The sequence below is a fragment of the Heloderma suspectum genome, chromosome 2 (genome assembly GCF_057233095.1).
Source record: "Heloderma suspectum isolate Gila_16-S chromosome 2, 16-S_ref, whole genome shotgun sequence".
In the NCBI taxonomy this organism is placed as follows: domain Eukaryota; kingdom Metazoa; phylum Chordata; class Lepidosauria; order Squamata; family Helodermatidae; genus Heloderma; species Heloderma suspectum.
Genome location: NC_139459.1, coordinates 229,445,478 through 229,458,436, shown reverse-complemented (window position 1 = coordinate 229,458,436; position 12,959 = coordinate 229,445,478). Strand labels below are relative to the sequence as shown.

The 12,959-nt window shown below is 44.9% G+C and overlaps 1 protein-coding gene across 1 annotated transcript in view; it reads left to right on the top strand.

Moving 5' to 3' along the window:
• The window catches only part of USP43 (ubiquitin specific peptidase 43), a 112,366-nt gene that overhangs the window by 19,168 nt on the left and 80,239 nt on the right, over window positions 1–12,959 (top strand). The window lies entirely within an intron of this gene.

Below are 12,959 nucleotides of genomic sequence, written 5' to 3'. Positions count from 1 at the left end.
GAGCAGCTGGGCTGATTGCTACTCAGCAGTGTGTGTCCACATTAATTCTCGACGCAAAGCAGCCTGATTAGCATGGCAGCCTTTCCCCCTGTCCTTCATTTGAGGTGTATTTGCTTAGCCTGCAGATCTCACGTGAGGATGGGATTGTCTGCAGATACCACAAAAGCACCGATGGTTCCCTTACAGCATGGGAAAGTTGTGATGTTTCCCAGTGCATTTCTTAGGATGCAGTCCTGTGCCTGTTTAGACAGAAAAAAGGCCTACAACTCCCAACATCCTTTCACCCAGTCATTCTGGCTGGGGCATGCTGAGAATTGTAGGACTCTTTCCTGTCTAAACAAGCATAAGATTTCTCTCTTAGAGGATTTGGGGTGCTTGCTCCCAGGTGAGAGGTTACTGGTTTTCTAAACACTGTCTACTATTCTCTCCCCCCCCCCCCCCGACTTTCAAACTCTCCCTGTCACACTGGTACATGAGTTCAGAAAGAGATGGTAGGCACTGACAGACTGAAAGACATTGAGCTTTTCTACACTAGGCTGTTAATCCATTGTATCTACTTTCGGTTTCATCGCAGAATTGAGATCTGGTAATAGAAATAGATCTAGACCTATTAAAGGTCTAGCTTGGCCTTTAATACACCTTTCCCTTTGAACAATAAGTGCTAGCTTTTGTGTATAACATTTTAAAGTTATGTCGTATTCCCAAATTATCATTTATATGTCATTGATTAATAGGTTAAAAGGCAGATGATTAATGAACTGAAAATTCTTTTAACTAGTAGGCAGCTCCAGTTGGCTGGGCAAGCAAGCAAATCCTTGGCCTCTGGAAACCTCAGGCTTCAGTTAATAGCTTATGTGGTGGATTTGCTGACTAATTTGTCTCTTAGCATGTTCTAGATTTAGCACAGGCTTCTGAGGAGGATTGCTTGCAAGAACAAAATACAGAGGGCTGCACCATCTTGTCCAAGGACTAACCTAAGAGTAGAACTCTGAAAGGGCCCAGCCAGCCCGCCAGCCCCTTTGGCACTCCTAGATGGATGTGGCTCACAGATGTTTCAGATGGGTCATAGAGTTAGGCCCAGCAGGTGAAGGGCAGTCTCCCCCTGTCCCCCTCCCCTCTCATTGTGTGAACCCCCATCTGAGTACTACTACTAATCTGTCACTAATTACACTGCCAGGCAGCTTTCCGGAATGGAGTGACAGCTGCTTTTCTGCTGGCAAAAATAGCAATTTTTTTAAAAAGCAAAAAGCCCTGATGCTACAGAACGTGCCTCTCTATCTGTGGCTCATGTGCCAGGACTGTTCTTAAGACTGTGTAGGGGCTGGGCCACTGAGGGAATGGCTCCTACCTACATGCACATTTTGGTGTGAACTTAACTGTTTTCACCATGTTCACTCTATACCCACCTAGATGCCTTGGCAGAGAGATTGAGGAAGGAGTGTTAGAGCCAGCTGGTCAATCGACTTGCTTGCAGTATAAGTTTGCTGTTTCATTCTGTACATACAAGGACTCTCTGATAGGAATGGCCCTCATGGGCTGGCAGTTTCTGATTAAGCAACACTCCCCAGAGACAGATAGCAGCCTGTTCTGCATTATGGGGATAATAACAGGAGAAGACCATCTCAGGGCCTGCTCCAGCTGGACTGCTCTCCCACCCCACAGGGCCATCTAACACCACCTGCCCTCTGGGAAGGATCCTGGAAGAGAGAAGGAAGCAGGCAGGCAAAAACCACCTCAGAGCCCCTGCTCCAGCTGGTCTGCCCCTCCGGTACCCACAACTGCCCCATGGGGAGGATTCCAAAAAAAAGAGGGCAGAAGGCAGGCAAAGACCACCTCAGAACGTGGTTCAGCCAGACTGGTCTATCCCACAGGGCCATCTACATGGGATGTGCTTTGGATTCAGCTGAATCCTGAACCTAATCAGGCTGATTTGGAGATGTCTGAATTGAAGAGGAGCTCCTCGAAAGTGGACTGAATCTAGGGATGTACGAAATCACTTACCTGTTTCGTAAGTGGCATCCGTGGGGGGGGGGGTGCTCCGTCCCTCCCCCCAGAATCCTCCCTGGCTGGCTCTGCTCTGCGGCAACTCTGTGGAGCCGCTGGCCAGGTGCATCCACAGCCGGACATCTGGCTGCGGCAGGTCTGTGGACCCAAATGGCGGCCGGTGTAGCGGCCGCCATTTGCGTCCCTTCGCTGAGCCATGATAGGCTACGTAAATATTTACGTAGCCTACCACGGCTCAGCAAAGGGACGCAAATGGCAGCCGGTGTAGCGGCTGCCATTTGCAGCTTCAGCCCGCCAGTGGCCAGAGCTGCCGCTGGAGCCACCGCCAGAGCCGCAGCCAGGTAGGCTCCGTTTCGCAGGGCTTTCACGGGGTGGTGGGGTAGGTTGTTTCGTTCCGCCACGGATTCCGGGGGGCTGAATTCACTGGAATTCAGCCTCCCTGGTCTCAGTGGCGGAATTCTCTGACATCCCTAACTGAATCCAAATCTGAATCCTCTTGAAGCTTATTAGCAATTCAGATTGGATGGACACAGAGATACAGACAGTATGTCTGCAAACATTGAAACATTTCTCCCCAAGCTCTTCATGCCAGGAAAACACCAGGGTGGGGTGAGGGAGAGGATGGAGTGTTGTTTTGTGACTGGCAGCTCTAGCTTCTAATCACAGTCAATGGTTTTACTAGGGCTCTCCAACCTTGGTGCTTTGCAAGAGGGTTGTTGAAGTAATATATTGCAGTCCTAATCCAGTGTTAAGTGCTCTTTGCTGGTTCTCTCTCTCTGAAGCAGGAACTTTAAAATGTATACCACAGGTTAGGAAAAGTAACACCAAGTCCAAGAGGTCACTGGCATGTCAAGGATGCTACTGGAGAAAAAAGGGTTTCCATCAGAAAATGGAAGTCTTGCCCAAGTGAGGGGGAAAAAAGGGAGCACAAGCTTGCACAAAGGCGATGCAAGCAGACAATAAGAGATGCAAAAAAGCATCTTGAAGAGCATATCGCTAACAATATTAAGACCCGCAATAAAGAGTTCTTTAAATATATCAGAAGCAGAAACCAGCTAGGGAGGCAGTTGGACTGTTGGATGACAATGGAGCTAGAGGAGTATTAAAGGAGGACAAGGAGATTGCAGGGAGCTGAACGAATTCTTCTCTATCTTCACTGCAGAGATATAGGACAGACACCTGTGCTGGAACTGATGTTTTCAGGAAGGGGATCTGAGGAACTGAGGCAAATAGTGGTGACAAAAGATGAAGTTCTTAGCCTTATTAATAAATTGAAAGCAAATAAATCACTGGGCCCAGATGGTATCCATCCTAGAGTTCCCAAAGATCTCAAATATGAAATGGCTGATCTTCTAACGAAAATATGCAACATGTCCCTGAGATCAGCCTCTGTACCAGAAGACTGGAAGATAGCCAATGTGACACAAATTTTTAAAAAGGGATCCGGGGGGATCTGGGAAATTACAGGTCAGTTAGCTTAAGGTCTAATCTGGGTAAATTGGTTGAAAGCGTTATTAAAGATAAAATTAGGCAGCATATAGAAGGACAAGCCCTGATGAAAAAGAGTGAACATGGTTTCCCCAAAGATAAGTCCTGTCTCACTAACCTTTTAGAGTTCTTTGAGAGTGTCAATAGACATGTTGACAGGGGTGATCCAGTAGACATTGTCTACTTGGACTTCCAAAAGGCTTTTGACAAAGTCCCTCACCAAAGACTCCTGAGCAAACTTAGCAGTCATGGAATAAGAGAACAGGTCCTCTTATGGATCAGTAACTGGTTAAAGAACAGAAAGCAGAGAGTAGGCATAAATGGTCAATTCTCCCAATGGAGGGAAGTAAAGAGTGGGGTCCCACAGGGATCTGTAGTGGGAACAATGCTTTTGAACTTACTCATAAAAGATCTGGAATTAGGAGTGAGCAGTGAAGTGTCCAAGTTTGCGGATGACACCAAATTATTTATGGTGGTTAAAACAAAAAGGGATTGTGAAGAGCTCCAAAAGGTTCTCTCCAAACTGGGAGAATGGGCATCTAAATGGCAAATGCAGTTCAGTGTAAGCAAGTGTAAAGTGATGCACATTGGGGCAAAAAATCCCAACTTCAAGTATAGCCTGATGGGACCTGAGCTGGCAGTGACCGACCAGGAAAGAGATCTAGGGGCTGTGGTGGACACCTCAATGAAGATGTCAACCCAGTATGCGGCCGCTGTAGAAAAGGCAAACTCCATGTTAGGCATAATTAGAAAAGGGATTGAGAATAAAACTGCCAATATCATACCGCCCCTATTCAAGTCTATGGTGCGGCCACACTTGGAATACTGTGTCCAGTTCTGGTCACCACACCTAAAAAAAGATATTGTAGAGCTGAAAAACATGCAGAAAAGGGCAACTCAGATGCTCAAGGGGCTGGAGCATCTCCCCTATGAGAGAAGGTTATGACAGCTGGGACTGTTTAGCTCAGAAAAGAGGAGGGTAAGGGGAGACATGATAGAGGTCTACAAAATTATGCATGGTGTGGAGAATGTGGATAGGGAGACATTTTTCTCCCTCTCTTAAAATACTAGAACTTGGGGTCATCCTATGAAGCTTATTGGTGGGAGATTCAGGAGAGGTAAAAGGAAGTACTTCTTCACATACCGTATAGTTAAACTATGGAATTTGCTAGCACAGGATGTAATGATGGCCACCAATTTGGATGGCTTTAAAAGGGACTTGGACAAATTCCTGGAGGACAAGACTATCAATGGCTGCTAGTCATTGATGACTATATGTTACCTCCAGTACCAGGGGCAGTGAGCCTATGTACACCAGTTGATGGGGAACATGGGTGGAAGGGTGCTGTTGCACTCATGCCCTGTTTGTGGGTTACCGTGGGCAGCTGGTTGGCGCCTGCGTGAACAGAATGCTGGACTAGGTGGACCCTTGGTCTGATCCAGAATGGCTCTTCTTATGCTCTTATGAGGTTTTTGGTGGAGTTTGTGGGACTTGGGAGGATGTAGGTGCTAGCTTGGAAAATGCTGGATGTTTAAGTCCTCCTGTCTCTGCATGTGCCACATACATCATCTACCCCTGTGTTATTGCACTTTCCATGACTTTGGTGGCAATTGAGCAGAAATCACGCCTCCCCCCCCCCCCCATTTTTAATTCATCATAACTCCCTGGTCTCTGAACCTATTATTCTGAAATTTTGCAGGTTTCTTGCATAGGAACGCCTTTGGGACATATACCATTTTCATACAAATGGTCCCCCCAGAGTCCCCCCAACCCCCAAAAATCAGATTGGGGAAGGGGAAATGAACCCTCACCTGCCAAATGTGAAGACTCCCCTTACACAAAAGCCAATGTAACTTTCCTGAAATTGTTCCGGTTCTTAGGTAGGGTCACCTTTTATGCTGTATGTCACTTTTATAATAATTGCCCACAAAGAACATAGTACATCCTTTTTTCAAAAACCCCAAATTTTAAAGGCTGCTCTTGCAAAACTATTCATCTGAAACAAGGCAGGCATGATCTCCTCAGAAAGGACAACCAGGCCTGCAAATTTCATTCAGTTCTGCCAAGAAATTTAAAAAGGTATCGGCAGTTCCTCTTTTTAAATAGTCAAACTTTAAAGGCACCTGGCCCCCAACCCCCTGCACATATTTGCCTGAAATGTGGCAGGTTTCATTCACTCACAACGGGTACTTTGCCTGCAAATTTAATCCAGTTCTCTCTGTTAAACAGCAAAGAATCATTATCGTTGTTTGTTGATTTCCAGTGATAGGCAATGGGAGATTAGGATTTGGCTGCAAATTGAATTTGGCGGCCTCTGACCTAGTCTGAGGCTAAATGGGCTGTTTTCCAAATCACTGAATCTTGTGGTTGGCCTGTACTTATTAGTGTGGTGGAAGACCCCACAGGGCCACCATCTACCACCATCTGCCCCTGGGAAGAATTCCAGAAGAGATAGGCAGGCAGGCAGGCAGGCAAGGACCCTTCAGAGCCTGCTTCAGTTGCCCTTTCCCCTTCCCCACACAGGGCCATTACCTCCAGTAACACTGTAGGAAGAATGTTTTTGATTTTAATTATTTTAATATTGTTTATTGTGATTTTATTGTTGTATGTTTTTTATGACTTCTAAGCTGCCTTGGAAGGATTTGTATCCTGAAAGGCAGGATATAAAGAACTGTAATAATAAGTAAATAACTCATTGTAGTGTACTACCTTGCAGGGTTATTGTAAGAATTACAGAGAGAAGTGCTTTGAAAACTCAAAAAGCACTATGAAAATGCCAAGTTGTATTATTAAGTGCTACTATTACTTTTAGAATATCTTGCCTAAAAGCGATTTTTTACAGCTAAGGGAAGAGAGTGTCTGTGAATCAGGGCTGGCTGGTTGGCTTTAGAGCTGAGTGGAAGAGGAAGAAATATGCACAGTCGAAGACTCCTTCCCATTGCTAGAATGAGGAGCCTAGTACCATCATCACTTTCACAGGTGTCTCTAAAAATCAGTATTTAAATTTTCCATCTCTGTAAATTGAATAGAAGAAACATACTGTCCAGATTGCATAAATATGATTTAAAAGTGCTGCTCTTTTGCCTTTTTAAAATATCACTTAAATGGTGTTCACAAGTAACTCATTCCAGGCTAAAGAGCATTCTTAACATAAGTTATGAAAACATCCAGTGTATGTTCGCTTGCTTTTAAAGTATTGTAGAAAGAATGTATGTGAAGTGGTTTAATATTTGAAATGCACAATATAAATGTTATTATAAAGAGCAGTATATATTGGTTAGTTCTCAGTCCAGTCTACAGCATGTCCTAGTAGCAATTCCCCTCTCATCTGATTTTCATGAGCAGTGTATTTCTCAGTATTCTGTTAATTAGAAACTAATTCCACACTTTATTCATGCACTTCCTGGGCTGGTACAGACAGAGGGTGAATACAGTAGAGCAGATCACATAGTAAAGTTTTCTACCATGTGGTTGTTTGGTCATCTGTACCAGTGGCCGTATTCACATATAACAGTAAGTCAGGAGTCCTGGCTGAATAAACTACAAGGTGAACAAGCTGTGTGCTGGTGCATACAGCCCATTTGCTTCTGCTTTGCTCTTCCCTTCACGTGAGTGGGTAAATAAACACATCAGGGATAGCTTAGTGTGATGTCCAAACTTAGGATGATTATTTATTTATTCATTTGAAACATCTGTTTTGTTGTTATTTATTTGTTCAGTCGCTTCCAACTCTTCGTGACTTCATGGACCAGCCCACGCCAGAGCTTCCTGTCGGCTGTCGCCACCCCCAGCTCTCCCAAGGTCGAGTCCGTCACCTCCAGAATATCATCCATCCATCTTGACCTTGGTCGGCCCCTCTTCCTTTTGCCTTCCACTTTCCCTAGCATCAGCACCTTCTCCAGGGTATCCTGTCTTCTCATTATGTGGCCAAAGTACTTCAGTTTTGCCTTTAATGTGATTCCCTCAAGTGAGCAGTCTGGCTTTATTTGCTGGAGTATGGACTGGGTTGATCTTCTTGCAGTCCAAGGCACTCTCAGAATTTTCCTCCAGCACCACAGTTCAAAAGCATCTATCTTCCTTCACTCAGCCTTCCTTATGGTCCAGCTCTCGCAGCCATAGGTTACTACGGGGAATACCATTGCTTGAACTATGTGGACCTTTGTTGTCAGTGTGATGTCTTTGCTCTTCACTATTTTATCAAGATTTGTCATTGCTGTCCTCCCAAGAAGTAAACGTCTTCTGATTTCCTGGCTGCAGTCAGCGTCTGCAGTAATCTTTGTGTCTAGAAAGACAAAGTCTGTCACTGCCTCCACGTTTTCTCCCTCTATTTGCCAGTTATCAGTCAAGCTGGTTGCCATAATCTTGTTTTTTTTAGGTTTAACTGCAACCCAGCTTTTGCACTTTCTTCTTTCACCTTCGTCATGAGGTTCCTCAGCTCCTCTTCGCTTTCAGCCATCAAAGTGGTATCATCTGCATATCGGAGATTGTTAATGTTTCTTCCAGCGATTTTAACTCCAGCCTTGGCTTCATCAAGCCCAGCACATTGCATGATGTGTTCTGCGTACAGGTTGAATAGGTAGGGTGAGAGTATGCAACCCTGCTGTACTCCTTTCCCAATCTTAAACCAGTCCGTTGATCCGTGGTCTGTTCTTACCGTTGCTACTTGGTCGTTATACAGATTCCTCAGGAGGCAGACAAGATGACTTGGTATCCCCATACCACCAAGAACTTGCCACAGTTTGTTATGATCCACACAGTCAAAGGCTTTAGACTAGTCAATAAAACAGAAATAGATGTTTTTCTGAACCTCCCTGGCTTTCTCCATTATCCAGCGGATATTGGCAATTTGGTCTTGAGTTCCTCTGCCTTTTCTAAACCCAGCTTGTACATCTGGCAGTTCTCGTTCCATGAATTGCTGGAGTCCACCTTGCAAGACCTTGAGCATTACCTTATTGGCATGTGAAGTAAGTGCCACTGTGTGATAGTTTGAACATTCTTTGGTGCTTCCCTTTTTTGGTATGGGGATATAAGTTGATTTTTTCCAATCTGTTGGCCATTCTTGTGTTTTCCAAATTTGCTGGCATATGGCATGCATCACCTTGACAGCATCATCTTGCAAGATTTTAAACAGTTCAGCTGGGATACCGTCATCTCCTGCTGCCATGTTATTAGCAATGCTTCTTAAGGCCCATTCAACCTCACTCTTCAGGATGTCTGGCTCTAGCTCACTGACCACACCGTCAAATCTATCCCTGATATTATTATCCTTCCTATACAGATCTTCCGTATATTCTTGTCACCTTTTCTTGATCTCTTCTGCTTCTGTTAGGTCCTTGCCATCTTTGTTTTTGATCATACCCATTTTGCCTGGAATTTACCTCCAATGTCTCTAATTTTCTGGATGTCCTTCCTATTCTATTATCTTCTTCCACAGCAAAATTCTATCAGCCTATGTTCTGCTTCATTTTGTTCTCCCAGACCATGCTTGCCTGTAATTCCAGGTGTCGTTTTACTACCCACCTTAGCATTCCAGTCTCCTGTAATGAAAAGAACATCTTTTTTTGGCGTACTATCCAGTAAGTGCTGCAGATAGATCCTCATAGAACTGATCTACTTTTGCTTCTTCAGCATCTGTGGTTGGGGCGTATATTTGGATCACTGTGATGTTAAATGGCTTACCCTGAATTCGAATTGAGATCATTCTGTCATTTTTTGGATTGTATCCAAGCACTGCTTTAGCCACTTTATTATTAATTATGAAGGCTACTCCATTTCTTCTGTGGTCCTCTTGTCCACAGTAGTAGATCTGGTGGTCATTTAATGTGAAGTGGCCCATTCCAGTCCATTTCAGTTCACTGACACCCAAAATGTCTATATTTAATCTTGACATCTCCCCAGTAACCACATCCAATTTGCCCTGGCTCATAGATCTTACATTCCAGGTTCCTATGGTGTGTTGATCTTTAGAATATCGGATTCGTCGTTCACCACCAGCACCGTCGGCTGCTAGCTGTCCTTTCGGCTTTGAGCTAGCTGCGTCATCACATCTGGGGCTAGTTGAACTTATCCTCTGTTCTTCTCCAGTAGCATTTTGACCATCTTCCGACCTGGGAGTCCCATCTTCCGATGGTATACCGACATATCTCTGGTTGTACTGATCCATTTAGTTTTCATGGCAAGAATACTGGGGTGGGTTGCCATTTCCTTCCCCAGGGATTGTATTTAGTCTGACCTCTCTGCCATGACCTTCTCATCTTGGGTGTCCCTTCACGGTTTAGCTCATGATGTCATTGAGGTGCTCAAGCTCCAGCACCACGACAAGGTAACAATCTCCTTTGCTGAAGGAAACATTTGTATCCTGCCCTATATCATTAAGATCTCAGGGTGGTGTACAGATAAAATCAATTTAAATAGTATAAAACAATAAATAATTTAAACAGCTAAAACATATTAAACCATTAAGCAAGCTAATACCAATTCAAAAATCTAAAACAATAAACAGTTAAAACAGTGTGTATCTTTAGGGAATTCAGTAAGCCCTCAGAGGCTTTGGTGAAAAGCCATGTTTTAACTTAGCACTGAAATGAAACCAGTGTCTGTGTCAATCAGGCCTCCAAGGAGAGGCCATTCCACAACTGGTTTGCCACAGCACAGAAAGCCCTCTCCCACGTCCCACCCTAGTGTATGTCTTGCAGTGGTGGGATGCACAGGAGGGGTCCTCCAACAGATCTCAATCCTTGGGCTGGCATATATAGGGGTGATGGTTTAGTGTACAAGCCAGGATTGATTAAACCTGGGGTTCAAAGCTATGAGATGGTTGATTTTGGATGAACATTAGGAGAAGCTTCTTAACAGTAACAACAGTTCTACAATGGAACCAATGACTGAGCTGGGTGGGTGGGCTCTCCATCTCTGGAGGTGTTCAAGCAGAGGCTGGACAGCCATCTGTTGGGGACGCTGTAGCTCTGGGTGTCCTGCAATGAGCAGGGGGTTGGACAAGATGGCCTACAAGGCCCCCTCCTTCTCCATGATTCTACGAAGGCTATGCAGACTGGATAGTTATCCATGATATACCCCTCTATAGAATTTCAACACTGGGCCTCTTAGCCCGATACCATAACTTCAGTTGTGGATACCTGTAATGCAGCCTTCCTCAACCTGGTGCCCTCCAGAAGTTTTATACTTCAATTTCCATCAGCTCCAGCCAGCATGGCCAATGGGAGTTGTAGCCCAAAACATCTGGAGGGCGCTAGGTTGGGGAAGGATGCTTTAATGCTATAGAAGAAGGGGAAGGAAGCCTCAGATCAACCTTCTCATGCAACACACCTCATAAATAAATTTAACCATCTTCATTTTAATGCTAATCAGGTGCTTTTGTCTAGACAGCTTGTCTGTGTTTGTGACAGCTGTCAAAGTGTGATTGGCAGCTACCCCTGGGCAAGGATGAGGAGCCACCAGCAGCAAAGACTTGTTCCCTCCACCCCCTCCCAGGCAGGTGCCTTAGCACCTCCATCCCATGTAGGTGAGGCTCTCCCTGGAATCTACTGAGTGCGCCAACAGGCTTGTTGTCCCCAGCAGGGCTGTTGTCATGCCTTTGAAGAGCAGCACAAATTCCTGCAAAGCAAGGCTGACAAATTAATAACTGTAAATACTGACTGTAAAAGCTGAACTTGGAAGATGCAGACAGAACGCAAGCACTGCAGTGGATGCTTCTCAGCTCTCATTATGGAGCACAACATATATGATGATGCTTTCCTTGCTAGATAACGCAAGTTTGCAATGTTCTTTGTCCTCAATGTGATCTCTGCAGGTTGGAGCAGCATACTATTAGCAAGGCAGATATACGCAGTTTTTCATTTTTCAGCAGCCTGTTCCATTTGTGATCTGCCCTGGTGTTCAGGGTGGGAGGCTGAGGAGAGGAAAATCTGTGGGGAAGCATCTCATAGTCTGAATCTGGCACCTGGCTGATGCCTTCAAATTAGAGGTCCCAAACTGGTTCCATTGCTTTGCTTATGAAGAGCAGCATTTTAAAAAACGAGGGCACCTAATGAGTTAGTAGATGGAAATTGGGGCTAAAAAAGACTTGGTATCAAGATTTCTTGGACTCCGGGTTGGGGAACTCTCCCATCAGTGTCCACTTTTGGACTCCTCAGCGGTTCCCATGCTCTTGTGCTCCCACACATGTGCTTTCTCAGATGGTTTTAATTGCTGGTTTTCCCACTTAAACTGGATCTCAAAAACCTGGATTAGGAAAGTCCTCTGCCACTCGGGGTAGGTAAAACTGAACTATTGGTCTGACTCCATTTGACAGAGATCAGAATGTGCTTGTGTTAGATATAAAGCCTCATAGAATTATGTGAGCAATGGTATAGCTATCTTAAAATGCTAAAACCCCTGTCGGCTCTTGAAATCTGATTTGCCCTCTAAAGCATCTGCTGATAGACACAACTGTCTTTGTCTACATGTTTTAAAGAAATGTTTTCTGCAATCATGAGGCCTAGGAACTTATTTTATGAAGGAAGAGAACTGAGTTTTCCTGTAGGGGTATGGAATAAGAGAGAGGGGGAGGGCTCAGGGGCTAACGGATGCTATGCATTGCTACAGCAGAAAGTCAGAGCAGGAATTATAGCATGCACAAACTCCCCATTCTCTAGGAAGTCTCTTATGAAATTTTCCTTAAGAAAAATGGTCTCTTCTGTGGGTTGCTGCAGCTTCCCAGCAATCATGTACCTTTGTGTCCACGTGGTGAGATAGCTCTCATGCAGTTTCCTACATGGAAATTTCTAACTATGGGTGCTTCCAAACAGGGCTTTTATTGTGCAATCTCCCTGCCTCATTCGTGGAATTTCATGGGGGTCCAGACAACGATGTCGTCCACTTGTAGCTCTCCCATGTTTTCCCACCGATTCTTCTGTCATTGTTCTTACCACAGATAATCTGGTAAGGAGGGAAAGACGAAAAGCTGGGCAAAGTCTTTTGATTGGTAGTACTAGGAGCTGTTCATCTGGAAGTACCCTCTCTAAGAAAGCAATAGTATCAGAAGAGGTCCTGAAGAACAAGTGTGGCTTGGGAAGTGAATCAGAAGAAAGACGAAGTACAGCTTTTCCTAGCTAGCATTTGTTGTTTAATACATCGGGATCTTGGCAGTTCATTTACATCTTGAACAAGATCCTGTATCTTTATGCTTTGCTTTCTCTAGCAATGTCAGACTGGGCACATCATGCCTGCAGAGGCTGAATGCGTTGTAATCCTACATGCTGAGATAAGTGTTTGATTGTGCAGCCTTATCTCTTGCTCTGCCTCTGGCTGTGATTTGTGCTGGCAGCTCCTTGGGGAAGAGGATTATGTGATTCCTGGGGTGTACTGTGCCTGGTAATACTGCACCTCCCCCCTCCCCCAGTGCTTTTGCCTCCCCACCCCCCAGAAGGAGTGGCTTTTCAGTTGTGGCCACAGGAGCTGGGCAAGA